This window comes from Rana temporaria, chromosome 1 (genome assembly GCF_905171775.1).
Source record: "Rana temporaria chromosome 1, aRanTem1.1, whole genome shotgun sequence".
Taxonomy (NCBI): Eukaryota; Metazoa; Chordata; class Amphibia; order Anura; family Ranidae; genus Rana; species Rana temporaria.
The window spans coordinates 654,827,055-654,853,592 of record NC_053489.1 but is presented as its reverse complement, the minus strand read 5'-3'; the positions used below and the strand labels follow the sequence as shown (position 1 = coordinate 654,853,592).

The 26,538-nt window shown below is 45.6% G+C and overlaps 1 protein-coding gene across 1 annotated transcript in view; it reads right to left on the bottom strand.

Moving 5' to 3' along the window:
- LOC120924542 (progonadoliberin-2) overlaps nt 1–25,911 on the bottom strand; it is a 72,566-nt gene extending 46,655 nt beyond the window's left edge. The window contains exon 1 of the mRNA XM_040335508.1: nt 25,839–25,911. The gene's annotated coding sequence lies outside the window, so the exon portion shown is untranslated. The remainder of the gene's footprint in view (nt 1–25,838) is intronic.
- Nucleotides 25,912–26,538: the final 627 nt, after the last annotated feature.

Genomic DNA, 26,538 nt, shown 5'->3' with positions numbered 1-26,538 from the left:
CCCTCATTCTCCTCATTTGTCCCTCATTTTGGTCTGATCTATATAGATGTATATAAAATACACTTTTTATCTATCAAAAAGTGTTTTCCAGCCCTAAACCTTTCATCTGATTTCTAAATTGCTGCATTTGTAAATTCCAAAATCCAATATAAAGGAATAATAGTGGTAAAAAAAAGCAATTGTGGGTTTAACCAAATCTTGTATTTTTGTACAATTCTCCTTTAAGGGGGCGTGGCAAGGGGGGTGTCCTATATCTGCATACTTTTGCTGATAGGTGTCCCTCATTCCCATCTCAAAAAGTTGGGAGGTATGAGGGAGATGGAGCCTGTACAGTGGAACCTCAGATTGCGAGTAACGCGGTTAACGAGCGTTTTCTCAATACGAGTGTAGCACTACCCCCGAAGGAGCGCTGGTTTGTTTTGGGTGGCACATTACCTTGTGGCTCCTCCGCCGTCTAAGGGTGTATGGTGAATGTAGTAGTAACGGAATGTCCACGACAGGTGCTCTTTTCTGTGCTCTTCATTACCCAGCCGGGTAAAAACAGTAAACTTGTGGTGAAAGGTAGAGTTGAAAGTAGAAGGAGAACAGCAGATTCAGGCGTAACAATAGGGAAACAGTCCTGCTCCCATGTGTAACTCTTCTTGCGCCACTCCAGCCAGAGTGGGTATAGTGTACCTGGACACAGGGCTGATCCTAGGCAGGTGCGTGGGGTGCAGTGCACCCAGGCGCCACAAATGTGGGGGCACTGAAGCACCAGAGTGCTCCCCTCCCTCCTCTTCGTACCTGTCCAAAGGCGGCTCTCTCCGCCGGTCACCACCACCGCCACTGTGTTTCCTGCCAAGCCCGTCCCCCCTCCCTCCCCCTGTCAGAGGAGGAGAGTGAAGTAGCGGCTGTCTCTGTGTAGAGAGAGACCAGCCGCGCAGTGACGTCGCTGGGGGGGGGGGGGCAGTCCATGCCTGATGTGTTCTCTTTGTCCATGTTAGGGGAGCATCTCTGTGTTTGAGTCGTTGCCATAGAAACATTTGTAAAGGGGAGGAGTTAGTAAGATGACCACGCCCATGTGGGGGCGCCAGAAATATTGCTGCACCCAGGCGTCTGTGACCCTAGGATCGGCCCTGCCTGGACAGGCCTCTCTCACTGACCTGGCAGTCGGAGTATCACTCGGAACTTAGAGGAAAAGTCTCTGCCACAGACCCTCCTTAGGATTGAAATAACGGAGGTCATTCTCCTTAATAGAATTAGCCTGGATCTCCTTCAAGTAGCTTACAGGTTACAGACTGACAGGTGACCAGCCTCTCAGTGTCCGGTTACCTTGATCCCCGGTGGATTGTTGAGACCCTATTGGATCGCCAGCCTCTCATTGTCTCTCCTCAGATGGACTCCCCACCGAACAGCTATCTCGCTTGGGATCTTCAGGATTGGGAACCCAGTCGACTACCGGGTTCCCCACCGCAGCTCAAATGTTCCGGGCCAACATGGTCCCAGGAACCAGGAATCCCATTTTACTTTCATTTATTTTGATTGTATTTGCAACATTGTTTACACGGATGTTTATGTTACATTGTTGGTATTTTATGGTACAGTCATTGGATTTCACCTTGCAACGTATATTATTCACCTTTGCACATTTGCATTTGGTCCCTTTATTTTGATATTCAACACAATTAGTTCCCCTTTCTGCACTGGCACTTTAGAGGTTGCGCTCATCACTTTTCTTACTAATTTATGATACTGTTAAAAGTTTTACTACCCCCTTTGCGTGGCATCAAACTTTCTGTGCTTTGTATCATTAGGTTGAGATTTACTAAAGGAAAATAGAATGTGCACTTTGCAAAGTTGCCCCAGAGATTAGTAAGTGAGATGAAACTTCAAGAATACCCAATCACATGTTAGGCTCCATGCACACTGAAGCTGATAAAAGCTATAAAAAAACGCCAGTAGCTTTGCAGGGAGCCTTTACACGTTTTTTTGCATTTTTGCAATAGCTTTAATCAGCGTTTTTGAGTGTAGCTTTTTTTTTTATGGATTTATGGAGCCAGCGTTTTTGAGCATTTTCTGGCGTTTTGCATTTTTAGCGTTTTTTCCCGCTGAAAAACGGCACTTTGAACGCAAATTTCGGGCGTTCAAAAAAAGCCAATAAACTCCAAAGCTCATTAACACTAAAAAAAACAGGTGTGCATGGGCACATAGGCTAACATAGAGTTCAGTTTATGGGCTTTTAAAAAAAAGCCAAAACGCCAACAAACTGCAGTTTATCAGCTTCAGTGTGCATGGAGCCTAAGGGGGAAAAAAAACAGCATTTTTGCTTGCATATGATTGGATGATGGAAGTCAGCAGAGCTTCTGCTCATGCACGGGGAGCCGCCAGTCAGGGCATGACCTCCTTTAGAAAGGGCACAATTGACGTTTCTAAAGTGTGCCTGCGCAAGCGTCTTAGACATCGGCGCAATAAGTAGGAGGTTTAGGAGATATTTCCAGCACCTACAGGTAAGACTTAAAGGGTCAATAAAAGAGTGAGGCCCCGTACACACGACTGAGGAACTTGACGTGCCAAACACATCGAGTTCCTCGTCGAGTTCAGTGTGGAAGCCGCCGAGGAACTCGGCGGGCCGACTTTTGCCATTGAACAACGAGGAAATAGAGAACATGTTCTCTATTTCCTCGCCGAGGTCCTCGTCGGCTTCCTCGGCCGAAAGTGTACACACGGCCGGGTTTCTCGGCAGAATTCAGCTCTGAACCGAGTTTCTGGCTGAATTCTGCCGAGAAACTCGGTCGTGTGTACGGGGCCATAGTGAGTTGAGTGAATAACTTGTATAGCGCTACACATGCAAACTAAATCGCCTCAAGGCGCTTATTCCATTCGTTGTCTTCCTTATCCTTCAGAAGAGGTGGGTCTTCAGTTTTTTTCTGAAGGCACGATGGTTTTCTTCCATGCGGATATCCGTTGGTAGAGCGTTCCATAGCCGTGGTCCTTGGACTGCAAATGTTCGTTCTCCCTTTGATTTGTAATTGGACTTGGGGATGTAGAGGAGGTTTTGGTTTGATGATTGGAGAGTGCGATGGGGGGTGTAGTGTTTTATTTTCCACATAAGTATTGAGGAGCCCTTCCTTGTGTGCATTTGTGGGTGAGGCAGAGGGTCTTGAATGTGACCCAATCTTTTACTGTTAGCCACTGAAGGGCCCTCACTTGGGGGGGGGGGCGGCATCATCAGATGATTTTTCACCTTAATGCATAGATTGCTCCTTTAATCTAGGCTTACCTGTAGGTAAAAGTGGCTGTACAGGGTGTACAACCACTTTAAGTGTACTTGTAGTGCAGAGTGGATTTGCTTTTAGTAAATAAACCCCATGTGTCTTCTGCATTAACATCTTCCTGCTTGCAAGCTAATGTAAAATGTGCACTTGCACAGCTCAAGGTCGATGTGATGCAGTGGCCCAGGTGTAGCGCCTGTGTACTTTCAGTCCAGGTGCTATTTCAAATTTAGAGGGGGGGGTGAGAGAGTTATTTAACTCTCATCCAGTTAATTTGTGCAAATTGGGCCTCTGTTCTAGCTGGGCTGTGCTGTGGTTTCATTCTGAGTTCCAGAGGTGCCTTCCCACCTCGGGGAGACAGGTGGTGACAGAGGGGTCCAGGTTCGGGTGCCTCTCTCCAGCAGCCAATCAGGGGATTTCTTCCCTCGCGGGGCATGCTGGGGGAGGGTACTTTAGGAGCAGATGCCATTGGGCGGGGTTCTTGTTCCTGGTGCGGCACCCACCTTCAGGGTGTGCGCACATCACGGCCCCCCGGCGATATGGCCTTCCAGGCCAGGGTGCGCGAGCAACGCGGTATTCTTAGTTCCGGAACCCGGTTGGTCCGGAGCGACTGAAGCTATGGCGGGACCCCAGTGATCTACTGGGTTCCCAAACTTTGAGAGAAGATCCCAAGCGAGTTGGGCTGTTCGGTGGGGAGTCAGTCTGAGGAGAGCCCGGAGACAGACGATCCAACAGGGCCTAGACAATCCATCGGGGATCGAGGTGATCGGACATTGAGAGTTTGTCTGATTGCAACCTGTCAGTCGGTGACCATTTGAGAGACTACCTGAGGGAGATTCAGGCACCAAATTACTAAGGAGGATTTACCTCACGATCTACACGCTGAAGGAGGGGGCCTGTGGCAGAGGTCCCGTTCTGATCTTTATTTCTACTAAGTCTGTGGCAGAGACTTATTCCTTTTCCTCAAGTTTTCCGAGTGATACTCTGGCTGCCAGGTCGGTGTGGGGGGCCTGTCCAGATACACTGTGCCCACTCCGGCTGGAGTGGCGACGAAGTAAAAGTGCCGCTAGAAGCAGGATTGCTTCCATATTATTCAAGCCTGAATCTGCAATTCTCCTCTTCACCCATCTTTCTTTATCTACCTCAAGTTACTGTTTTGCCGTGTTGGGTGAAATAAAGCTACAAGAAAAGACACCTGCTGCTTGGACATTCCGTTATTGCTCATATCATCATCATTACCCCTAGACGCTCACAGAGGTAACACGCCATCCCTATTCTAACCAGCGGCTCCTGCGGGGGTAGCGCTACACAGGTACACTATGCCATGTGGTTCAAGGCACTCACAGCCCTTATATTATGATGCTAATGAGTGGCCTTTTTTGGCTCAAAAACAAGTCTACGATAGCTAAACGAAGCTCTGTAAACCATGGGAGCAATCTGAACCCCATTCCCCCTCTTAAAAACAGCACAAACTACTTTAAAGCAGAACTTCACCCAAAAGCGGAAGTTTTGTTTATTTTAACATCCTCCTCTGGCATTTTGGGGGGAGTGAGTTCCTGGTTTTGACACATACCCTTTTCTACTTCCGGTCAGATCTGACTTTTAATATTTGTGGGGGGACTGGAACTCTTCTTTAAAATAGAACTATGTGTAACGCCCTGCTCCTGTTGACCAGGCGCTCTCATGTAAATTTAGTGGGTTATCTGAACTGTACATAGTTCAGATTTAATGTTATGGCTAAATTATCTTCTGCTCCAGCGTTGGCTGTGATGTGTGCAGTTCCACACTGTCATCGATAGGTGTCGCTGTCACCACAGACCGGTGTTGGAAGTACAACAGGCTAAGGTGTATTGGGTGTCCCTTCCACAGAAACAGCCCAGTGGGAGTGTTTACCGCTGGGCATTCTGGAGAGGATACTTAAGGGGCAGAAGCCATTTCTTTTGGTCTCTGACCTCATGGCCCGCCTGGCCTAAGGTATGTGACAACTCTTTTTCTGCCTCGGGGCCTGCTGGCCCGAGGCTAGGTTACTGCAGGTAGGCCCAGAAGTCTGTCTGGGGCCTACTGGTTCAGAGGTGGTCTGTCTTGCCTGAGGGAAGAAGCAGAGCAATTGGAAGTTCCAGGGGAGGACCTTTCCTGTAGAGGACCAGGCGGAAGGTTGGTATCTCAAGAAGGGCCTGGTGACTCAATTGGAGGATGCACCCTAACCAATCTACCTCACAGTACTGCCGGGTGGCTTAAAGGACTTTGATACTGTGCAGCTGTGTTTCACTTGTCATATACTGATCACCATATCCTGTGGCAGAGGATTGTTCAACAGTTTAGTACTATCATCAAGTCTGTGGCAGAGACTTTTATCCGTGCATCATTCCGGCTGCTAGGCCGGTGAGAGAGGCCTATCCGGGTGAGCAAGATCCGTTGACAGAGAGTGTACTTGTCTCCGGGATCGCAAGTTCCTCAGTGATCTGCACAAGGTATCTAAACGACCCTTAATCCTCCACCCCTCTACTTCGGCAAGTTGTTTAATAAAAAAGCGCTGGAAAGACTAAGAGATTGATGCGCAAATTTTTTCTGACATTTGCTAATCGTAGACTCCAAGTTTGGGACACGATGAACTGTGGGGTAAAGGCGGGAACCAAAACAACTCGGAGGTAGTGCTAAATATGGGATCCCATTAAAATAATATATTTTCTGCAGTTGCTGTGATGATGTGGAAACAATGCTGCACTGCTCCTGAACACAGAGCAGAGTTGCCACGCTCATGCAGAAAAAAATGTTGCAGGGGGCCTGGCTATCAGCATTATTATTATTACACCTGACCAGTGGCCACACCTAGTCCGACCTCCTGCATTCTGGAATGAAAGCCATGTCTCTGTTACTGAAGCCCTCTCACTGTGAGCTGCAGTGTCTGGGAGAGGGGAGTGGGTGAGACACAAATTAAGGAGGATTTGGCTCAGTCAGGGATAGTAAAGGAAGTTTCTGTTTATGTTATGAGGCTTGTGCATCACATAGTAACTGGATTTGGTTTAGACTATCATACGGAAGCCTTCATCGCTGACTTCAATGCATATTACCTGTCAAGTACATAGTATAGGCTAAGCTGAAAAGAGGGCTTAATTGATACTGTCACTAAACCCACACCATTATAAAATAGCACTAGATGGTGTATTAGGTGCTGTATTACATGCTGTTAATACTCTGTCACTATGAGATTTGTTTTCTGTATTCTGTAAAAAACCTGGTTGATCCTGCTGCCCACCCTTCTGTCCATGTCCCCACTGCAGTTGGGATTTTGCAGAGCAGTGTTGGCAGCTCTGCACATGCTCACTTTTCAGGGTCTTGGGAGCTGCTATGCCGATGTATTATTATTTTAAAACCTCTAAGCAGTCCCCACCTACAAACACTCACATGTGTTCACTGAAAATGTATTAACACAAGGTGTGGTGTTATTTGTCCTCTAGTGTAAAATCAAACCAATATTGCATCAAACATATATACATAAGATGAAGATAAATACAAAGGAAATTACTGTGCAAAAGTTTATGAACAATCATTCAAACCTACATTGAACATCGTCTCTTCAATAGTTCCTTCTATGCTTCTCCCAATCACCAATGCAATGCAGGCATCCACTTTATACACCACAGTGCTGCCCTCTCACCTGATAGCTTTGACCCCCCAACTGAATGTAAGATCTAAAAAGTGCATGTCTCCCCTTAAAAATGGTCCCTAAATATTTTTCAGCTCTTATTAGAATCCTTAAAGTGGAGCTTTAGCCAGAAAATTAAGTCCTGCTAGAACACTTCTGGCTGGTCCCTTTTGCAGGTATAGCTATGTAAAATATAAAAAATAAGTGTCTAGGCTGTTTAAAATTCAGTAATACATTGTCTCACCCTGCTTTGCACATGCTCAGTTGCTCTTTATTTAAGACACTGCTGAATTTGTTGAGGCTGATCTGCTGGCAGCCTTACAATGGAATTAAACCCTCCTATCATTTAGAGCCAAGGAAGCCACTTCTGTTTGATCTGCAACTGCTATGGTGCTGCACATGTGATCAGTTATGACACCAGACATTTGATAGTTTGACAGTTTGGTTGAGGGAAAAAATCAAATGTGACAGTTAGCAATCCTGACATTCCAGGAATGTATCCATTTTTTTAAATTATTAAATTGATGGGTTTAGTTCTGCTTTATGATTTACTACTGCTTAGGGGCTCTGGGCTTAACCACTTAAGACCCGGACCTTTATGCAGGTAAAGGACCCGGCCAGTTTTTGCGATTCGGCACTGCGTCGATTTAAATGACAACTGCGCGGTCGTGCGATGTGGCTCCCAAACAAAATTGGCATCCTTTTTTCCCCACAAATAGAGCTTTCATTTGGTGGTATTTGATCACCTCTGCGGTTTTTATTTTTTGCACTATAAACAAAAATAGAGCGACAATTTTGAAAAAAAAAATCAATATTTTTTACTTTTTGCTATAATAAATATCCCCCAAAAAGATATAAAACACTTTTTTTTCCCTCAGTTTAGGCCGATACGTATTCTTCTACCTATTTTTGGTAAAAAAAATCACAATAAGTGTTTATCGATTGGTTTGCGCAAAAGTTATAGCGTTTACAAAATAGGAGATAGTTTTATTGCATTTTTATAAATATTTTTTTTTTACTACTATTGGCGGCGATCAGCTATTTTTTTCATGAATGCGACATTATGGCGGACACATCGGACAATTTTGACACATTTTTGGGGCCATTGTCATTTTCACAGCAAAAAATTCTATAAAAATGCATTGTTTACTGTGAAAATTACAATTGCATTTTGGGAGTTAACCACTAGGGGCGCTGTAGGGGTTATGTGTGACCTCATATGTGTTTCTAACTGTAGGGGGCGGGGCTGGACTTGTGACGTCATTGATCGCCTTTCCCTATATCAGAGAACAGACGATCAATGAAGCTGCTACTGTGAAGAACGGGGAAGCTGTGTTTACACACAGCTCTCCCCGTTCTCCAGCTCCGGGGACCGATCGCGGTACTCCAGCGACGATCGGGTCCGGGGGTCCCGCGGTCACGAAGCTTTGGACTGGGTCGCGGGCGCACGCCCGCGACCCACGGCTGGGCACTTAAAGAGGACGTACAGGTACGTTCTTGTGTCCAGCCGTGTCATTCTGCCAACGTATATCTGCAGGAGGCGGTCCTTAAGTGGTTAAAGTGGTTGTAAACGCTCACATATACTCAGTGAACTGAATAACCTCAGATGATACACAGAGGTGAAACAAATCCTCCTACATAAATTTTACTTGTACTGTATATCTGCTGTCTTCCCCTTTCTACACTCTTTCGAAAGTGCAGATCATGTTAAACAATTTTCTTCATCTTTCAGCAGTACATAGGGAAGTGTGGAGAGACTGTACTTTCACTGTGTGAGAGCTGATTGGAGGAAAGGGACACCCTCCCCCCTTCTCCACATAGGCAGAAGATGTAAGGAACATGCAGAGCTGTAGTCTGAATAGACAAGTTCCTTGTTTATATTCCTCTAAGCACCCTCTTCGAATCAAATTTTCAGCTACTGTTATGTTGTGTGTTGGAGATATATATATAGCACTACCCCCGAAGGAGCTGCTGGTCTGTTTTGGGTGGCATGTTGCCTCGTGGCTCCTCCACCGTCTGATGCCGCGTACACGCGGTCATTTTTCGGCATGAAATAAAATGACATTTTTAAAAACGTCATTTAAAATGATGGTGTGTTTTCTGTCTTCTGAAAAACGACAAAAAAAAAATTCAAACATGCTTAAATTTTTTATGTCATTTTTGAAAATGACGTTTTTTGTGTTGTAAAAAATGATCGTGTGTGGGCTAAAACAAAGTTTTAAACCCGCGCATGCTCAGAAGCAAGTTATGAGACGGAAGCGCTCATTCAGGTAAAACTACTGTTCATAATGGAGTAAGCACATTCATCACGCTGTAACAGACAAAAAAGCGCAAATCGTCTTTTACTAACACGGAATCAGCTAAAGCAGCCCAAAGGCGAATAGAACTTCCCCTTTAGAGTGCCGTTGTACGTGTTGTACGTCACCACGCTTTGTTCATCATTTTTCAAAAACGGTGGTGTGTGGGCAACATCGTTTTCAATGATGAAGTTGGAAAAACTTTGTTTTTTTCATGATGAAAAATGTCATTTTCTTTCATGACAAAAAGTGATCGTGTGTACGGGGCATAAGGGTGTATGGTGAAAGCAGCAGTAACCGAATGTCCACGACAGGTGTCTTTTTCTGTGCTCTTTATTTCCCAGTCGGGTAAAAACAATAAAACTTGTGGTGAAGAGTAAAGATGCAGTAGGAGAAGAAACAGCAGACTCAGGCGTAACAATAAGGAAACAGTCCTGCTTCCAACAAAACTTTGTTTTCTTCGCCACTCCAGCCGGAGTGGGCGTAGTGTACCTGGACAGGCCTCTCTCACTGACCTGGCAGCCGGAGTATCACTCTGAACTTTAAAGGGTCACTAAAGGAATTTTTTTTTTAGCTAAATAGCTTCCTTTACCTTACTGCAGTCCTGGTTTCATGTCCTCATTGTTCGTTTTTGCTTTTAATGTTGCTGTAAATCCTCTCTGTTCTGGACACTTCCTGGTTGCCTGTTTCCTGATAACCACAGTGCTGGGAGATTTCTCACGGTGGTCACTAATGTGATTATTGTGTGTAAAACTAAACTGGATTGGTGCTGAGGAGTTTTAGACAAAGTATCACTGCTCTCTATTGGCTGACTGCCCTCTAGTGGCTCTCTGTACATCAGAGAACCAGCAAACAACAGCAAAAACGAAACTACACTGCAGGCACATTATATGATTGTTTTTTATCTATTTTTTAATCATATTTAAAAGGAATCAGTTAACTATTATGTCTCTATGCCCTGTAAACAATCATTTCAGCTAAAAAAAAAAATTCCTTTAGTGACCCTTTAAGGGAAAAAGTCTCTGCCACAGACCCTCCTGAATTGAGATTGCGGAGATGATCCTCCTTGATAGACTTTGTGCATGGATCTCCTTCAGGTAGTCTGCAGTTAGGTTACCGACTGATAGGTGACCAACGTCCAGCCTTTCAGTGTCCGGTTACCTTGATCCCCGGTGGATTGTCGAGACCCTATTGGATCGCCAGCCTCTCTGGGCTTTCCTCAGGTGGACTCCCCACCGAACAGCTTCCTCTCAAAGGAACACCGCTTGGGATCTTCTCAGGATTGGGGACCCAGTCAATCACTGGGACCCAGCCACAGCTCAAATGTTCCGGACCAACGTGGTCCCGGAACCAGGAACACCGCATAGCACGCGCACCCCGGCCTGGTAGGCCATTTTCGGCAGGGCGCCGTGAAAGTGGTCACCCTAAAGGTGGGTACCACACTGGAAGAAAACCCAGACCAAATGGCGTCTGTCCCATAAATACCCTCCCTTGGCATGCACAGCTAGGAAAAACCCTCCTGATAGGCTGCTGGGGAAAAGCACCCAAACCTCGACTCCACTGCTGCCACCTGTCGTCCTGGGGTGGCATCAGCACCCCAGAAGCGACAAAACGAGCCCACAGCACAGCCAAGCTGAGACAGAGACCCAAATTCAAGCAAATCAGCCTGGTCAGAGCCAACTTACTCTCTGACCCCCTCTAAATTTAAATTAGCACCGGTTCTTAGAAGTAACCAGGCGCTACATATATATATATATATATATATGTAGCACTACCCCCTCAGGAGCCGCTGATTGTTTTGGGATCGGCGTATTAAGTTACCTTTAATCATTGTCTAGGGGTGATGGTAGTGAGTAGAGCAGTAAACGCATGTCCAATCAGCAAATAAGGTTTTCTGAATGCTTTATTTCTCGGCCCAAAACGACCAATATCAACATGAGGTAGACAGAAAAGGTTGATGAAGTAAGAGAACCTTGCAATATCAGGCCTGGATAAGAGGAAAGCAATCCTTCTCTCAGTAGTAGTAGTTACAGTTTGTCACCACTCCAGTCAGAGTGGGTGAAGTGCCTCCGGACAGACTCCTGCCACGAGCCTGGCAGCCGAAGCGTCACCTTAAGGTTATGGGAAGGAACAAGTCCCTGCCACGGACTTGGCTCTGATTATATTAAATTAAGATGCCGGATGAGGCCTCTGCCACAGGCTCAATGCTGACAATGCGGACAGCAGAGCGAATCCTCCCAATGAATTGTACCAAGGTCACCGGTTGACAGTTGAAGTGTACCTGTCAGTGTCCCGGTCACCAGATCCCCGATGGTTCGTTCAAGTCTCTCAGACAACCTGCCTCCGGGTTCTCCTTTAGCCGATCCCCCACCGCACAGCACGTAGCTTAGGATCTCTTCAGTAGAGCTGGGGACCCAGAAGTCACTGGGGCCCCTTGGTAGCATCAGTTGCCCCAGGCCATGAGGGCCCAGAGTCAGGAACTCTGCGTTGCGGACACCCTAAAGGTGGGTGCCGCACCCGGAACCAGGAACCCGCAAAAAACTAAGAACAACGGCTTCCGCCACAGAAATACTCCTGCCCAGCATGCCCCGAAAGGGAAAACCCCTCCAATTGGCTGCTAGGAAAAAGCGGCTCCACCTGGACCTCTCTGGTGCCACCTGCCGCCCAGGGATGGTACCACATCCATAGAACGCAGTCTGACCCACAGAACAATCCAGATTTGGCGACAGCCAAATTTAACATAATTCGGAATGAGAGTAAATTATCTCTCTCATTCCCTGCTAACTTTAGCGTAGTGCCTTTACTGAAAGTAAGGGTGCGCTACATACTCCCCCCACTTGAAATGACACTGTCCCCAGTGTCCTAAGGCATTCAAGCCTGAATGCCAGCCTGATACTTGCTAACAGTACAGAAAAGTAGGAAAAAGAGAAGAAAACACAATTGTAAACAGTAAATTACAATATTGGCAATTTAAATAACATATGACATTACACACATACACAACCCTATCTATCTATGCTGTCCATTCTCTGCAGTGTTCATAGTAGGTGGGTCCAGAACCTGCATACAACCTGCATACAAATATAAAAGAGAGCATACAAAAATATACATCCTAATATATTGAGAACATTTCTATATATGAACAAGTCCCTGCCACAGACTTGGCTCTGATTATATCAAATTAAGATGCCGGATGAGGCCTCTGCCACAGGCTCAATTCTGACAATGTGGACAGCAGAGCCACAGATGGTACCACATCCCTAGAACGCAGTCTGACCCACAGAACAATCCAGATTTGGCGACAGCCAAAGTTAACATAATTTGGAATGAGAGCAAATGATCTCTCTCATTCCCCACTAACTTTAGCGTAGTGCCTTTACTGAAAGTAAGGGGGCGCTACATATATATAATGTTTAGGGGTTCTAAGTAATGTTCTAGCAAAAAATACTGATTTTAACTAGTAAGCAACACATGTCAGAAAAAGGCCTGGTCACACAGTTATCTAATATGATCAGTAAGCAGTGCAAAAAGCTGTTTAAAAAAGGAAGATGATGTTCTAAAAAATATGATTATAAAATGTACAACAATTACTGAACACTTGTATTTGCTGAGAAGACACTATGGTCTCCCTTTAACCTGTGGCCCTATGAAGAGGCCAGTGGGTTTTCTTTCAGTTTACACATCTATGGGTAGCCTAATTTGGCTGCGACAAGGAAAAGGGAACAGAAAGGCAAGTGGCCTACTGTTAACATAAATCAAAGTGGCTTTTTTACTGCTGTGCTGACTGTAGAGTTTATGACGCTTTCAATCTGTGTTCCTCCACCAGAAGTCAGGTCTAGCTGACCCAGCCTGTCCACTGGCTTTGCTCAGCATGCCACTTACAGTACCTAAGAGAGATTTGGGGGCTTTGTGATATAGGCAGCCTGCTTGTCAAAAACTTGCTGTGTTCGATATTTGAGTCATGCCTATGTAAGATTTATTCCACATTGCACCTAGGGGCCTTCTCATTACTCTTGTGGATAGGACTCCTTCAAGAGTTGCGCACTTATTCAGGTAGATTTTAGGCCATAAAAAGTTGTGTCAAGCCTATATGCTAATAATCATTCTAAGTACACTGCCCGACTGACTATGGGCCAGATTCAATAAGATTTGCGCGATATTTGCGTGGGAGCAGGGCAACGATTTTGCCCTGCGCCCACGCAAATATTTTGCGCTGCCCTCGATTCACGGAGCAGTAGCTCCGTGACTTGCGAGGGCGCGCCGGCAAATTTGCCCGGCGTAAGCGCGCGCAAGTTAAATGATCCCGCCGGGGGCGGGAATCATTTAAATTAGGCGCGCTCCCGCGCCGAGCGTACAGCGCATGCTCCGTCGGGAAACTTTCCCGACGTGCATTGCGGCAAATGACGTCGCAAGGACGTCATTTGCTTCAAAGTGAACGTGAATGGCGTCCAGCGCCATTCACGAAGCACTTACACAAACGACGTAACATTTGAACGTCGCGACGCAGGAGCGGCGGTATACTTTAGCACAGGCTGCCCCTGCTATTAGAAAGGGCAGCCTTGCGCTAAAGTAGCCATTCGGAAACTCCGTACCTGGCTTGTGCGGGGCCCGCGCAAGATTGTGAATCAGTGGTAGTATGCAATTTGCATACTACACGCTGATACACAATGGGAGCGCCCCCTAGCTGCCCCCGCAAGAATGCAGCCTAAAATCTGCGAGGCATAAGAGCCTTATGCCGCGCAGATTTTAGGCTGCAGCCGGTGTAATGAGGTTCCTGAATCAGGAGCATTCGTTACACCGGAGCAAGTAAGCAATTGCGCCGTGTAACTTATGGTTACACGGGCGCAATTGCTTCTTGAATCTGGGCCTTTGTAATCCAACAAACAACCATTCAGACATTGATTCAGACCAAGATGATAAATGCGGTCTTTGCAAGGCAGGACATGTTGATATATGTAGCTTCAACACAATGCGACAGCGGTTTGTGCCTGCAAATATTTCCCGTCAACGTTATTCTGATTTGCTGATCTTAAAAAAACTGAGTGCCACTGCCAATATACAAATGTGTGATGGTCTTGCTAACCATTAAGGATGAGCCTAACATTGGTTCACACCAGAACTTGCGAACAGGCAAAAAATGTGTTCGAACACGCAAACACTGTTAAAGTCTTTGGGACACGAACGTGAAAAATCAAAAGTGCTAATTTTAAAGGCTTATATGCATGGTATTGTCATAAAAAGTGTCAATTAAAAAATAAATAAAAATTGGCGCAGGGTTCCCCTTAATATCCATACCAGACCTGAAGGGGACCCCCACGCAATTTGTTTTTTAGTTTGGTCGGGGTTCCCCTAATACTCATACCAGACCGAAAGGGCCTGGTCATGCACTGGGGGGGAGGGGCATGCCATTTTTTTTAATGTTTCATCTGTGTTGCCGAGATCCGACAATTCATTATAGCCGCGAGTAGTTTTAAATGACTTTCTTTCCTTTAGAAATTTTAGTCATTATTAAAATCACTGCTCCCGAAAAAAAAACTTTTTGCTTTTAAAACTTATTTTTGCATTAATACATGTCCCCTGGGGCAGGACCCGGGTCCCCAAACACTTTTTATGACAATACCATGCATATAAGCCTTTAAAATTAGCACTTTTCATGTAAATCTCCCATAGACTTTTAAACAGTGTTCCGCAGGTTTCGAATTTGCCACGAACACCGCATAATGTTAGCTAATCGACAAACAGGCGAACACCCAATGTTCGAGTCGAACTTACGTTCGACTTGAACATCAGGCTCATCCCTACTAACCATGTGAGACTGTTACTGTTATATTGTCACATAATGCAATTTAAAAGTGAACTTGTCAGCCTAAGATCAGGTACCCTAATGCCTTGTACACACGATTGGAATTTCCGATGAAAAAAGTCAGACAGAATTTTTTCATTGGATATTCCAACCGTGTGTGTGCCCCATTGGAGTTTCTCCTTCGGAAATTCCTACGGAGAAATTTCTATCGGAAATTCTGTTTGTCTGTATTGAACTCTGACGGAGAAAAAAAACATGCATGCTCAGAATCAAGTCGACGCATGCTCGGAAGCATTGAACTTAATTTTTCTCAGCTCGTCGTAGTGTACTGGCAACCTTTTCCTCTTATGCCTCGTGCACGCGACCATTTTCCTCGGCAAAAACCAACAAGAAAACTGCTGGCAGAGCTTTTTTGCTGAGAAAAACGGTTGTGTGTATGTTTTCGTCAAGAAAACTGTTGTGGATCTTGATGAGAAAAAAAGAGAATGCTCTATTTTTTCTCGTCTGGGAGCAGGGCCGATCCGCCCTATAGGCTCACTATGCAAGCCGCTTAGGGCCCCGCAAAGCTGCGGAGGGCCCCCAAATTACTAGAGGCCCCGTCTGGTGAGAAGTCATTTTTAGCCCCTCACCCCGCTTCTCAACTCACTGGCTGCATGGGAGAAGAGGTAAGAAGTCAGCACCCCCCGCTTATCACTTTAATGTAAGATGTCATTTCCGACAGCAGAACACCCCCTCCCCCCGCTTCTCAACTTGTCACTGTCGTCAGCGCTCCCCCCCCCCCCCCCCCATATCTCAACTTTAATGTGACATGTCATTTTGCTTAGGGCCCCAGGGAGGTCAGGATCGGCACTGTCTGGGAGTCTCAACTTTCTCGTCGTGGTTCTCGTCGGGCTGGTTTACGACAAGAAACACGTTCGTGTGTATGCTTAAAAACCTGTGCATGCTCTGAATAAAGTATGAGACGGTAGCGCACCTTTGGTAAAAGTAGCGTTCGTAATGGAGATAGCACATTTGTCACGCTGTAACAGACTGAAAAGCGCGAATCGTCTCTTACCAAACTTTTACTAACACGCGGTAACATGAGATTAGCAAAAGCAGCCCCAAGGGTGGCGCCAGTGGAATTGAACTTCCCCTTTATAGTGCCGTTGTACGTGTTGTACATCACCGCGTTTGAGAACAACGAGATTTTGTCTCAAAAGTGTGTATGCAAAGAAAGCTTGACAAGAATCTCGTCAAGCTTGACAATAACCTTATCAAGGAAAACTACGTTTCTTTTACGACGAGATTCTCGGTCGTGTGTACGAGGCATTCCTGGCATTTACTGGCAGGAGAAAAGTGACAATTTTTTACTGGCTTCCAGTAAAAATACTGGTGGTTGGCAACACTGATCTAACACATATGATTAGAGTTGAGCGGACACCTGGATGTTCGGGTTCGGGTCCGAACCCGAACTTTAAAAAAAAAGTTTGGGTTCGGGAACCCGAACCCGAACTCCGAACCCCATTGTAGTCAATGGGACACGGACTTTAAAAAAAAAAAAAATGCGCGGAGGTCCCCGCAAATTTAATAACCAGACCCTTTAGGTCTGGTATGGATATTAAGGGGAACCCCGCCGTCAATTTAAAAAAAAAATGACGTGCGGTTCCCCCTAAATATCCATAACCAGACCCTTCAGGTCTGGTGTGGATTTTAAGGGGAACTCCACCCCAAATATAAAAAAAAAATGGTGTGGAGTTCCCCCTAAAATCCACACCAGACCCCTTATCCGAGCACGTTGACCTGGCCGGCCGCAGAAAAGAGGGGGGGACAGAGTGCGGCCCCCCCCCTCTCCTGAACCGCACCAGGCCACATGCCCTCAACATTGGGAGGGTGCTTTGGGGTGCCCCCCAAAGCACCTTGTCCCCATGTTGATGGGGACAAGGGTCTCATCCCCACAACCCTTGCCCGGTGGTTGTGGGGGTATGCGGGCGGGAGGCTTATCAGAATCTGGAAGACCCCTTTAACAAAGGGGACCCCCAGATCCTGACCCCCCCCCCCTGTGTGAAATGATAATGGGGTACACTGTACCCCTACCATTTCACGAAGGAAGTGAAAATAGTTGTCTGAAAAAAAACACACACACACCGTTGAACAAAATACTTTATTAATTAAACCAAATAAAAATCCAGCGGTGAAAATAGACGATCCATGCTGCTCCCTGATCCATCGTTGTCTTGTATCCCACGGCGGATGAGTTCTCCTGCGATGGGTGTACGGGAGTTCTCGCCCACGATTGGTTCAGCGATGAGCAGGTCCGTCCATTCAGAGCACCGCTCCGCGAATGACGGAGCTTGACGTTTCTTTTATAGGGGAGGCGGGCCATGCGTCACGTGACCCCGTCCCCCTCTGATGCACACTGTGCTACGTCACTGGGACAGCCCTATTCCTTAGTAAGGCTCTTAAAGTTAATAGCAGGCACTTTATAATGTAATGCTAAATCCTTCCAGTTCCTCTCTCTGCCAAGATCTTACCTAGATACTTATCTTTTTTTTGAGTCTTAAGACAGCATCTCTCAATCTTTTCAACATACAGTAGACAGACCCTTGAAATAACTTTCTGGTCTCAGGGAACTACTGCTAAAAAAATATATCTAAAATTCATGATACATTAGTGTGATGGTCACTGAGAAGAATGCCCCTTGCATGGGTGATCATGGGGAAGAATTCTCCCCTTACAAATAGCTAAAAAGATCAATGCTGTCAGTGGACCATATCTGAGAGGCAGAAACTTCTCATTGCTCAAGGAACCCTTAGCATCCTCTGGAGGAACCCTAGTTGAGAAACCCTGGTCTAAGATGTCCCTTGACAGCCCCCATTAAACAATTTACTCTCATGGACTCCAGTCATGAGCTGTTTCTACCAGAACTCCCTTTTTGCCTAACTGCCCTGGCTTTAACACAAGAACAATGATGATGTCACATTTTCGAATAGCTGTTCTACATTATGTAGAATCCATTCTCAACTAGGGTTTCTCCAGTGGTTGCTAGGGATTCCTTGAGCTATTGCTAAGTGACCCTCTATCTGATGGTGTCAGCAAAGTTCCAGAATCAACGCCACTTGGTAGAGTCAATGGCATGGCACCACAAAGTTACACTTTTGATGAAAACTTGTGAAAGGGGGAAGCACAAACATCTGAATAGGAAACCAACAATCCAAATTTTCAGTTATTATTTTTTGTCCTGAAAATGGCATGGCTGGAGAAATCCAAATCTTGTATATCCAAAAAATGGTCACAATTAATTCTAGAGCTACCCACAGTCCCAGGGTTAAACTGGGACAAAAATGTGGCCCTGGACTTCATCCAGACCGGCCCAGGGCACAACACATCAGGGTTCAGTGCACATCAGGGCACGGTACAGAGCCCAGCACATCAGGCTGCTGTGCCTGATGTGCTGAGCTCTGTACCGTGCCCTGATGTGCACTGAACCCTGATGTGTTGTGCCCTGGGCCGGTGTTGTGCATCAGGGCACGGGGAACATCAGGGCACATAGCACATCAGGGCACATGGCACATCAGGACACGGGGCACATTAGGGCACATTATGGTGCACATCGTTTACCGCCCCACTGAGCCATCGGCCCACCAGGAATCTCCCGGTAGTCCGGATAGCCAGTCCATCCCTGCGTGACAGTCCCCAGGTGAAGGCCAGAAGATCCAAAGACTGAACCGTGGCAGAAACCAGAATGCTTGTATGAACCAAAGCAGACACAGCACTTTATCTAAGGATAATAATAGTGAATGGATGGAATGATCTAGGCCAGGGGTCTCTTAAAGAAAGGGTCAGTTTACTGTTCTCCAGACTTTAGGAGGGTCTTACTGTACCCAATGGGAGTAAACAATGCCCAATCTTTGGTATTAAGGGGAGAAATAGTTGGTGTTAGAGGGAGGAATAGTGCCCCCTTGTTGTTATCAATGAAAGGAATTATACCCCATTGTTGGTGTCAGTGGCAGGATCAATGCTTCAAGGGCTGGATAAAGGCAAGCAAAGAGACCCATCCAGCCCCAAGGCTACAGTTTGGAAACCACTGATCTAGGCCAACCATGTGAAGAAGTGGTTCTCCTAAAAACAGTTTATCTTGTTTAACATCAGTTGTATGAACGTGAGTGACTGTTTCCAACCATAAAGATGACCTGCCTGAAGGTATTGGGGCCTTTACAATGGCAAGTGGTTAACAATGGCAGAAGAAAAACTTATGACACAGAGCTTTTTTGAAGTCTAGTAAGAAGCAGTGGCATAAGGAGAACCTCTGGTAGAGTCAACCAGAACTGGTGACTTTCAGGTTGGGAATTCTTAGTTTCCTTCATCAAACCTGAAGAGAGATGGGGGGTTGGTTGATGCTGCCACCACCATGCTTCACTGTAGGGATAGTATTGTTTCTTCCAGACATGACGCTTGCCATTCAGGCAAAAGAGTTCAATCGTTGTTTTATCAGACCATAGAATTTTGTTTCTCATGGTCTCAGAGTCCTTCAGGTGCCCTTTGGCAAACTCCAGGCATACTCTCATGTGTCCTCTACTGAGGAGTGGCTCCTGTCTGGCCACTACCTTTTTTAGGCTTTTTTCCCATCAGTTTACACCTGGGGATCTGGCCAGTAACACACCTCCTGTATTAAAGTGCCTCCACTCTGGATGAAGGGGCACCGTTGGACAGCAGCATTGTAAGTCTGAGGGGAGTGTTATGCCTTGTACACATGATACACATGATCGGAATGGAAAAAGTCAGACAGAGTTTTTCCATCAGAAATTCAGAAGGACTTAGAAATAGAACATGTTCTCTTTTTTTCCCGATGAAAAGAAATTGTACTGGAAACTCCATTCGTCTGTATGGAACTCCGACGGAGAAAGAAAACATGCATGCTCAGAATCAAGTCGACGCATGTTCGGAAGCATTGAACTCCATTTTTCTCGGCTCGTCAACGTCACCTCATTCTTAACGGTCGGAATTCGGTGTGACAGTGTGTATTCAAGACAGCAGTCGGAGTTTATCCCAACGGAAATTCCGATCGTGTGTACGGGGCATTAGGTGTGCTAACAGGTTTAGATACACTAACAAATTGTAGCCAAACTCTAGCTCACACTTTATAATCAGTTACAACAAATATATATTTTTAGGGGGATAAAAAGGTTTTTTCATACATAAAATCTGATAATTGTAAGCACCCCTCTCAGTGTTGAATGGTTTGTCTCATCCCCGTAAACTGATAGATCTGGAAGAGAGCTTGTTCTTTTTAAAATTATCAGACTTGCTGGCTAGATTTCGAGACGAAAATAGAAGAAAGAAAGCCTAAAAAGAAAACGAATACAGCCATCACTTCTAATGCCGCCTACACAACACCGTTTTTTTGGGTTGTAAAAAATGAAGTTTTTTTTTTTAATGTCATTAACCACTTAAGGACCGGACCAATATGCAGCTAAATGACCCAAGGGGTTTTTACAATTCGTCACTGCGTCGCTTTAACAGACAATTGCGCGGTCGTGCGACGTGGCTCCCAAACAAAATTGGCGTCCTTTTTTCCCCACAAATAGAGCTTTCTTTTGGTGGTATTTGATCACCTCTGCGGTTTTTATTTTTTGCGCTATAAACAAAAATAGAGGGACAATTTTGAAAAAAATGCAATATTTTTTACTTTTTGCTATAATAAATATCCCCCAAAAACATATCTATATCTAATGTTTTTTTCCTCAGTTTAGGCCAATACGTGTTCTTCTACCTATTTTTGGTAAAAAAAATCGCAATAAGCGTTTATCGGTTGGTTTGCGCAAAATTTATAGCGTTTACAAAATAGGGGATAGTTTTATTGCATTTTTTTAAAAAAAAATTCTACTACTAATGGCAGCGATCAGCGATTTTTTTTTCGGGACTGCGACATTATGGCGGACACTTCGGACAATTTTGACACATTTTTGGGACCATTGTCATTTTCACAGCAAAAAATGCATTTAAATTGCATTGTTTATTGTGAAAATGACAGTTGCAGTTTGGGAGTTAACCACAGGGGGCGCTGTAGGAGTTAGGGTTCACCTAGTGTGTGTTTACAACTGTAGGGGGGTGTGGCTGTAGGACTGACGTCATCGATCGAGTCTCCCTATAAAAGGGATCACTCGATCGATACGCCGCCACAGTGAAGCACGGGGAAGCCGTGTTTGCACACGGCTCCCCCCGTTCTTCAGCTCCGGGGAGCGATCGCGAGGGGGCGGCTAGAAACGAATAGCTGTGCCGTCGTCCCGGATCGCTCCCCGAGGGAATCCGACCGCCGCAAGTACCGGGGGGGGGGTCCCGATCGGACCCCGACCCACGTCTAGGCAGGCACGTACAGGTACGTTGATGTGCCTGTCCGTGCCATTCTGCCAACGTAAATGTACATGCGGCGGTCGGGAAGTGGTTAAAAACGATTGTGTGTGGGCTCCAGAGCATTTTTTACGATGTAAAAAAATGGGCATTAAAAATTTAGAACATGCTCTAGTTTTTAACGTTGTCGTTTTTAACGTTGTAAAAAATGGCCGTGTGTGGGCTTTAAGGACGTGAAGAAAACGCGCATGCTCAGAAGCAAGTTATGAGACGGGAGCGCTCGTTCTGGTAAAACTAGCGTTCATAATGGAGTAAGCACATTCATCACGCTGTAACAGACAGGAAAGCGCAAATTGTCTTTTACTAACACGGAATCAGCAAAAGCAGCCCCAAGGGTGGCGTCATCCGAATGGAACTTCCCCTTTATAGTGCCGTTGTACGTCACCGCGCTTTGCTAGAGCATTTTTTTTTCACGATCGTGTGTAGGCTAGGCCGTTTTAATGTTCGGGTTGAAAAAAAAACTTTGTTTACGCGGCATTAGAATTGGCAAGCTGCAATATAATAAATGTTTGCTTTTTGGTGTAATACCGCTTTAAGCAGATTCTGACAGGAGAAAGGACTGATCCTGTGTACCTGCAAAGCAGAGACTAGAATCCATCACTTCCCTGAGTGAAAGCAGCACACTGTGTACACAAAAACACTGGCTAGGCACACATTCAACCCTTTGATCACCCCTGATATTAACCCCTTCCCAGCCAGTGTCATTAGTACAATGACAGTGGCCCAGATTCAGAGAGCAATTGCGTCTGCTTAACCATAGTTACGCAGCGCAATTGCTTACTTGCCCCGGCGTATCGAATGCTCCTGATTCAGGAACCTCGATACGCCGACTGCAGCCTAAGAAATGACTGGCATAAGGCTCCTTATGCCGTCATATCTTAGGCTGCATTCTTACGCAGGCCGCTATGTGGCGTTCCCGTTGTGGTCAGCGTATAGTATGCAAATTGCATACTAACGCTGATCCACAACCCTACGCGAGCCCTGCGTACGCAGTTTACGTCGTTTGCGTACTTTGGTTTTTGCGTAAGGCTGCCCCTGCTATTAGCAGGGGCAGCCAATGCTACGTATATCCGTCTTTTCCGCGTCGCGAATTTAAAATTTAACGTCGTTTGCGTAAGTGAATCGTGAATGGCGCTGGACGCCATTCACGTTCACTTTGAAGCAAATGACGTCTTTGCGACGTCATTTGCCGCAATGCACGTCGGGAAAGTTTCCCAACGGAGCATGCGCACTACGTTCGGCGCGGGAACGCGCCTCATTTAAATGATCCACGCCGCCTACAGGATCATTTATATTACGCGCCCTTACGCCGGGCATTTTTGAGGAGCGCCCACGCAAATTACGTGGCTACTGCTTCGTGAATGAAGCGTAGCGCAAATAATTTGCGGGGGCGCAGGGCAAAAACGGGACGCTGCGCCTCCGTAAGAAGTGCGCAGCGGTACCTGAATCTGCCCCAGTGTATATTTTATTATCACTGACCACTGTATTAGTGTCACTGGTTCCCACAAAGTGTCAGTTAGGTGTTTGATTTGTCCACCGCAATGCCGCAGTCCCGCTATAATTTGCTGATCGCCACGATTACTAGTACAGAAAAAATAAATAAAAAATTCCATGCATATATCCCCTGTTTTGTAGACACTATAACATTCGCGAAAACCGATCAATTTACGCTTATCGGTATTTTTTTACCAAAAATATGTAGAAAAACACAAATTGGCCTGAATTGATGAAGAAATTAAATTTTTTACATGTTATCGTTACATGTGTTTTATAGCAGAAAGTAAAAAATAATGGGCTAGATTCATAAAGCCCTCCGCAAGTTTGTGCGGGCGTAGCGTATCTGAGATACGCTACGCCGCCGTAACTTAGTGAGGCTGGGGCTGGATTTTACAAAGAACCTGCGCCCTAAGTTACGGCGGCGTAGCGTACATCTGCCGGCTTAAGCATGCCAAATTCAAATTCTGAAGAGGTGGGCGTGTTTTATGTTAATAAAACATGACCCCACCTAAATGACGTTTCTCGCGAACGGCGCATGCGCTGTCCGTGAACGAATCCCAGTGCGCATGCGCCTAATCACGTCGCAAATAGTCAATGCTTTCGACGTGGACGTAATTTACACAAAGCCCTATTCGCGAACGACTTATGCAAACGACATAAAATTTTCAAAATTCGACGCGGGAACGACGTCCATACTTAACATTGGCTATGCCTCATATAGCAGGAGTAACGTTACGCCGGAAAAAGCCTTACGCAAACGACGTAAAAAAATCTGCCGGGCGCACGTACGTTTCTGAAACAGCGTATCAAGCTCATTTGCATATTCGACGATAAAATCAACGGCAGCGCCACCTATCGCCCAGCGTAAATATGCAACTAAGATACGACGGCGTAAGAGACTTACGCCAGTCGGACCTTAGCCTAATTTCGGCGTATCTTGTTTTCTGAATACAGAAAGAAGATACGCCGGCGCAGCTTTGAATTTACGTGGCATATCAATAGATACGCCAGCGTAAATTCTTGCTGAATCTAGCCCAATGTATTTTTTTTCTAAATTGTCGCTCTTTTGTTTATAGTGCAAAAAAGAAAAAACGCAGAGGTGATCAAATACCACCAAAAAAACTCTATTTGTGGGAAAGAAAAGAACGTAAATATTGTGACATTTATACAATAATCAGGGCATTTTTATAGCACTGATCGTTGTATAAATGTCAGTGGACTCAAAGAAGTGTCAAAAGTGTCCGATCTGTTCGCCGCAGCGTCGCAGTCCCACTAAAAATCGCAGGTCACCGCCATTACTAGTAAAACATTAATTATAAAAATGCCATAAATCTATCCCCTATTTTGTAGACGCTCTAAATTTTACACAAATCAATCAATATATGCTTATTACCAAAAATATGTAGAAGACTACAAATTAGCCTAAACTGATGAAGAAATTCGTTTTTTTTTTTTTTTTAAATTTGGATACCTATTACAGCAAAAAGTTAAAAATATTATTATTTTTTTCAAAATTGTCGCTCTTTTTTTGTTTATAGCACAAAACAATAACAACTGCAGGAGCAAATAGCACTCAAAGAAAGCTCTATTTGTGGGAAAAAAAGGACGTTAATTTTGTGTGGGGCAGATCCACAGAGCGAGTACGCCGGTGTATCTACTGATACGCCGGCGTACTTTCAAATTTCCCGCGTCGTATCGTTGTTTTGAATCCTCAAAACAAGATACGACGGCTTCTTCGTGCGCCTTCGGATCTAAGATGCAATTCTTTGGCGTCTGCTGGGTGGCGTTCACGTCGTTTCCCGCGTCGGGTATGCAAATGAGCTATTTCCGACGATCCACGAACGTACGAGCGGCCGTCGCATTTTTTACGGCGTCTCTAGTCGGCTTTTTCCGGCGTATAGTTAAAGCTGGTATTTTGTCGCGTATAGTTAGACTTGCTATGTTAAGTATGGCCGTCGTTCCCGCGTTTAATTTGAATTTTTTTTTTGTTTGCGTAAGTCGTCCGTGAATCGGGATGGACGTAATTCACGTCTATGTTAAAAAAAAATTACGTCCTTGCGGGAAATTTAGGGACGGCGCATGCGCAGTTCATTTGGCACGAGGACGCGCTTCATTTAAATGAAACACGCCCCCTAATCGCCGATTTGAATTCCGCGCCCTTACGCCGCCAGAGATAGACTACGCCGCCGTAACTTGCGGCGCAAATTCTTTGGGGATTCGAACCTGCCAAAAGTAAGTTATAGCGGCGTAGCGTATCTCACATACGCTACGCCCATCTATTTGTATGTGGATCTGCCCCTATGTGTACAATGTTGCACGACCACGCAATTTTCAGTTAAAGCGACGCAGTGCCGAATCGCAAAAACTGGCCCGGTCATTGGGCAGCCAAATCCTCTGGGGCTGAAGTGGTTAAAGTAACGCGGTGCCGTATGGCAAAAAATGGCCTGGTCATGAAGGGGGGGGGGGTGAAACCTTCCGCTACTGAAGTGGTTAATTGGTCATTACGAAGGGCTTAGACACTTTTCCCAGTTTGCACACACCATCCATTGTAATTGAATTCTATATTTTTTACATGCAGATAACAAGCCCACTGATCTCGACAAATGAAATACGATGTAATGAGACCCTGTCGCCATTCAGGTATTACAATAAGATAAAATGTAATAAAACAAAAGCCCATAAACCACAGGAGCAAAACAACCCACCGCTCCTCTGGGTCACATTTAATAAACCACAAAGCCTGAAAAGAGGGAAGATGATTAAGAGCCAGCTTGGGGCGGAGGTTTATATTAATTCCAGGATTCGCGTCCTACAGGCGTTTTTCAAACTCTTGATATCACGCGACGTATCAACTGCGAATCAATATCTCAAACATCTATATAGACAAAAGCTCGATAGAAACACATTTTCCATTAGCACATTATGTCTTTAAGTATAAGACTGAAGAAAAGTCTTACCTTTGTTAAATGGACAGGTTTACGTAAAGCAGACGGATAGCCGGTAAAGTTTCAGTCCAGGAACAAATTGCTAAAACTTAGTCCAAACCCACACAGCTCATCCAGCACTATACATGTTCAAATCTGCCAAGAGAGCCCTCTAGTGGCTGTCAGGGGCAGCTCTGCGAGTCAAGGTGCTGCATCCAGCATACAAGAACAATGGCCCGGATTCAGGTAAAATTGTGCATTATTTACGGAGGCGCAGGGCAAAATTTTTGCCCTGCGCCCCCGCAAATTTGCTCCGCTGCCTTTGATTCACGGAGCAGAAGCTCCGTAAATTGCGCGGGCGCGCCGGCAAAATGTCCGGCGCAAGCGTGCGTAATTTAAATGATCCCGTAGGGGGCGGGAATCATTTAAATTAGGCGCGTTCCCGCGCCGATCGTAGAGCGCATGCTCCGTCGGGAAACTTTCCCGACGTGCATTGCGGCAAATGGCGTCGCAAGGACGTCATTTGCTTCAAAGTGAACGTGAATGGCGTCCAGCGCCATTCACGAATCACTTACGCAAACTACGCAAAATTCAAATTTTGCGACGCGGGAACGACGGGTATACGTAACATTGGCTGCCCCCTAATAGCAGGGGCAGCCTTACGCAAAAACCGCCGTACGGAAACGACGTAAATTGCGTACACAGGGCTCGCGCAACGTTGTGAATTGGTGTT